This window comes from Topomyia yanbarensis, chromosome 1 (assembly GCF_030247195.1).
Source record: "Topomyia yanbarensis strain Yona2022 chromosome 1, ASM3024719v1, whole genome shotgun sequence".
NCBI classification, from domain to species: domain Eukaryota; kingdom Metazoa; phylum Arthropoda; class Insecta; order Diptera; family Culicidae; genus Topomyia; species Topomyia yanbarensis.
In genome coordinates this window covers 173256516-173261686 of record NC_080670.1, presented here as the reverse complement: position 1 = coordinate 173261686, position 5171 = coordinate 173256516, and positions in this window count along the sequence as shown.

The following is a 5171-nucleotide window of genomic DNA, read 5'->3' as shown; positions in this document are numbered from 1 at the left end:
CAAGATTACTAAACTAGAAATTAGATTTCGGCAATTTTATTCAAAAGTTCAAAAGTCATCATTTCCAACTGTAGTTTCCACTCCCCCACTGAGGCACCAGCATGTATGCTAGAGGACAAATGATGAGCCAAACCGACCGGATCACGTCACTCACTTTACTACCAAATCGTGCTCCCTGGTTTATTTGATTGCAACCGAAATGCAGTGCAGTACTGGATGGAGACACTTGAATGTGATTTGAAAACCCATCACCATACACTTTCTCAAGTGAGTCTCTCCGATCTTGGTCCTGACGAATAAGACACGTTCAACACATTCGAGGGACATCGATAAAGTGCGTCACGCGCTGAGATGTCGGTCAGATAGTTGGGTGCGATTCGTGGCGGAGAAAGTTTGAAACGAATCCACTAACGAGAGAACAGACTTTTATGATAAATTTTTTTTTTATTCATTTTGTTTATTTGATAGGCATAAATGCGTTAGCTTGGCGATTCCAATTTTTTTTCGTTTTTACATTTTGGATATCTTAAAACTAGGAGGTTACAATATTGAAATATTTTTTTTACAAAAGAAACGAAAGTTTACAGCTATCTTAAGACTAGAAATAAGATTCAATATACAACAGAGGGCCAAAAGATTTTTTTTATCAACAATTTTAAAACAAGGGATTCAGTTTGATATACAAGAGGGGGAGTAATAGTATTTTACGAAATATTTACAGTTATCTTAAAACTAACAATATTGTTTAGTACACAAAATGGGGAACAAATATTTATGAGAAATTTCACAGATATCTTAAAACTAGGGATACAATTCTATTTACAAGATGGAGGACAAGAAGTTCAATAAAGAGTAAAAATTACAGCTATCTTAAAACTACGAATACAGAATACAAATTTGATTTTTTTTAACGAAGACTTATGCTTGGTCAAGATATTCAGAGAGTGGCTTATTTCCACATCAGTGTAGCAGCAGTTGTGTCAAGGACAGAGGAGAGAAGGCGTATCAAGGACAGGTAAAGAAGAGCTTTTCGCTTAAACGGATGATCAGCGAAAAAATTGGTCGTCGAGTACCGGATTGGCGGATGGTATTCTTCAGACCCGCGAAATATCCTTCAAAAGTCATCGGACCTCGAGTCGCTCTCGCTTCAGTTTCCTTCTATGCAGGCGTAGTGGTAAGGGCGACGGCGGTTAAATAGGCACTCTGGAGCTGATCGGTTCCACAAGGCAGGAGGAAACTTCTAAAAACGAGAAAAAAGAGAGAGGGCCTGATTGGGATACTTATCGTTTTTATGAAAGTATAAATAAGGAACATATAAGGGAAATCACGATTTGCCAGCATATCTCGGACTGGGACATTAGGTGGTCTCGGGCCCGAAGGGAATCCTTTAACTGAGACCTGGCGTTCAAATACCCGGCGTACACCCAGACAACTTGCTCGATGTCGTGATAGCCCTCGTCACAAGCGCACAGACTACTTTCCGCAAGCCCAATACGCCGCAAATGCGCTTCCATGGTGTAGTGATTGGACATAAGTCGGGACATTACACGAATAAAATCCCAAGGCTTCGTTGATACCTTTAGGATAATCGAATGTAGTCATCTCTCAAGTTCACCATTGCTCCACGAGGTTTGCCAACTGTTGAGTGTCCTCTGATGACAAATACTAAAAAATTCGTTGAAGCAGATTAGTCTTTCGTATATGTCACCATTTAATACGCCCACCTTTGCTAATGAGTCGGCCTTTTCATTGCCCGGGATAGAGCAATGAGAGGGGACCCAAACAAAGGTAATCTGATAAGATTTTTCAGATAACGTACACAAGGACTACCGTATCTTCCTCAGAAAATACGGGAATTGATTTTTAGGCTTCACCGCACGAAGAGCCTTAATAGAGCTGAGGCTGTCCGGAACGATGAAGTAGTGATCTGTGGGCAGAGTGTCGGTGATCCTAAGGGTGTACTGAATAGCAACAAGTTCTGCGACGTAAACTGAAGCAGGATCATTGAGCTTGAATGAAGCGGTGATAGTATTGTTGAAGATACCGAAGCCAGTGGACCCATCGAGATTTTATCCGTCAGTGTAAAACATTTTGTCACAGTCGACTTCTCAGAATTTATTATAAAATATATTAGGGATCACTTGCAGGCGTATATGATCCGGGATTCCACGAATCTCTTCCTTCATGGATGTGTTGAAGAATACAGTAGAATCAGAAGTATCTAGGAAACGAACACGGTTGGGAGTATATGAAGAAGGATTAATGCTCTGTGCCATGTAGTCGAAGTACAAGGACATAAATCGGGTTTAAGAATTAAGCTCGACGAACCTCTCGAAATTTTGAATCACCAACGGGTTCAGAATGTCGCATCGGATGAGCGATCGATATAAGAGTTCCCAAAATCGATTTTTTAGCGGAAGAACGCCCGCCAGCACTTCCAAACTCATCGTATGTGTCGAGTGCATACAACCCAAAGCAATACGCAAACAACAATATTGGATTCGCTCTAGTTTGATGAAATGTATGTTCGCAGCGGAGCGGAAACAGAAACTCCCGTACTCCATCACCGACAATATTGTTGTTTGGTACATCCTGATCAGGTCTCCTGGGTGGGCACCCCACCATGTTCCAGTTATTGTCCGGAGAAAATGGATCCTTTGGTGGCATTTCTGTTTCAGATACCTAATGTGACATCCCCAGGTACTTTTAGAGTCGAACCAGACCCCGAGATATTTAAATGTGAAGACTGGCTGGTTTTCCTGGTTTTTGAACGGCGATGACCTTCACTTGCCTCCAGTCATGAGGGACAATATTACCTTCAAGAAACTTATTAAACAAATTCAACAAGCGTCTCTTGGCAGAGTCTGGCAGATTCTTTAACAAGTTAAATTTGATTCTGTCTGGCCCTGGGGCTTTATTGTTACATGACAAGAGAGCAAGTGAGAACTCCACCATCGAAAACGGTGTTTCGTTCGCGTTATCGTGAGGGGACGCGGCGCGGTAGATCTTCTGTGCCGGGGCGGAATCCGGACAAACCTTCTTGGCAAAATCGAATATCCAACGGTTTGAATATTCCACGCTCTCGTTAGTACTGTTTCGGTTTCGTAAGCGCCGGGCCGTACTCCAAAGAGTGCTCATCGATGTTTCTCTCGATAGTCCGTCGACGAACCGGCGCCATTAGCTACGTTTTTTGGCGGCCTTCTCCGCGTACACGTCTGAGCACTTTTTGTCCCACCATGGATTGGGAGGACGCCCGCGTGAGTTCGCATCTGGTACGCGTTTAGTCTGAGCTTGAATCGCGGTATCGAGAATCAAGCTAGCCAGGAACCCGTACTCTTTCTCCGGAGGAAGCTCTTGTGTCGATTCTACTTTTTCGGATATCGAGGACGCGTACCTCTCCTAATCAATATTTCGTGTGAGGTCATACGAAACATTGATTGTATTCGGTGGCCCTGAACCGTTAGCAATATTAATTACTATTGGCAGATGGTCGCTGCCGTGGGAATCAGAGACTACCTTCCACATGCAATCTAACCGCAGCGATGTCGAGCAGAGGGACAGGTCTAAGGCGCTCGGACGCGCTGGAGGGGCAGGAATCCGTGTCATTTCACCCATATTTAAAACAGTCATATTGAAGTTGTCGCAAAGCTCATGGAGTAGGGTAGATCGATTATCGTCATGAAGGCAACCCCATGCCGTACCGTGGGAGTTGAAGTCACCTAAAACTAGCCTCGGTGCGGGGAGGAGTTCCGCAATATCGCAAAGTCGTCGGTGGCTAACTGAGGCTCGAGGGGGGGATGTAGGTGGAAGCAATGCAAAGGTCTTTTCCTTTAATTTTGGTTTGGCAAGCGACAACTTCACTGCCTGGTGTCGAGGGGAGGTCGATTCGATTGAAAGAATAGTACTTTTTGATCCCCAAAAGTACTCCTCCGTAAGAGTCTTCTCGATCCAAGCGAATAATATTAAAATCGTGGAAGTGTAGGGTTATTTCTGAAGTGAGCCATGTCTCGCATAGGGCAAATGCATCGCATTTCAAATTATTTAGTAAGATTTTAAACGAATCGATTTTCGGGATAATGCTTCTGCAATTCCACTGTAGAACAGTGATTAAATCCTTGACCTCGTTCGATGAATTAGCCATCGAAGAATACAATCGCTGAAAGGAGGGGCCATTTCGCAGTGAACTGCATCAAAAATGTTTTTACTGCAGGGAGAAAGCTTATCAAGATGCTTTTAAGGGGGTCAGAAATATTTAAAGCTATAAGAATACGGTCCACAATGTCAGAGAAATTTATTAAGCCAGCGCTGTTTTCTTTCTCTGGCTGAGATATGGGAACACTTGGGGTTTTTGATGTTCCTGGAAGTGCTGGGCATTCCTTTTCTGAGCTCAGATTACTGAGACCGGGAGCGACTTGCTTCGGTTTTGCACCAGTACTTCTTTGAGTAGTTTCTTTTGGGGGGAGGCCATGAAAAGACACCTTTTGGCCTTTACGACGAAGCTTGGGAGAGGAAATGTTCTTCCTTTTTCTACTGCTTCTAGGCACAGCAGAAGATGTTCCCTCGCGGGGTTCATCACAGTCGCCTTCGTCAGTAGACAAGTTGGTATAGATGTTCGTAGAGACAGGTGACGTAGCTATCTTAAGCATTTCTGCAAAAGATCGCTTAGAGCGTCACTGAAGGGAACGCTTAAGATTCTCCTCGCGCTGTTTGTACGCGGGACCTGAAGGGAGATCATGTGGGTTTCCCCCACAGTAGAGACACTTTTCGACATCTCTTCCACAGGTGTCATCCGTATGATTCCCACCGAATTTCCCACAGCGGGCTTTATTGCTACAATGGAAGACTGTGTGTCCCAATTGTTTGCAATTAGTACAGTTCATGACTTGCGGCACAAAGAGGCGAACAGGTAGACGAACCTTGTCAAAGAGGAGGTAGTTAAAGTCAGCCTCATGTGGAGTGTTTGAGAGTGAATCAAGGTGCGATAGAGAGAGCACCCAAGTAAGCCTCATACAGGACGTATGAACGCGTGAGTGAGAGTGAATGAGTACATTAAGTACAGCCATCCCCCCAGAAGTAATACCGAGAGGTAGTTCCTGGGAGGAACGATGACGGAGCCCAATGGAGTTTAGTTGGTATTAATGGCAGCGTCACCATTCGAGCCCGACACGCCC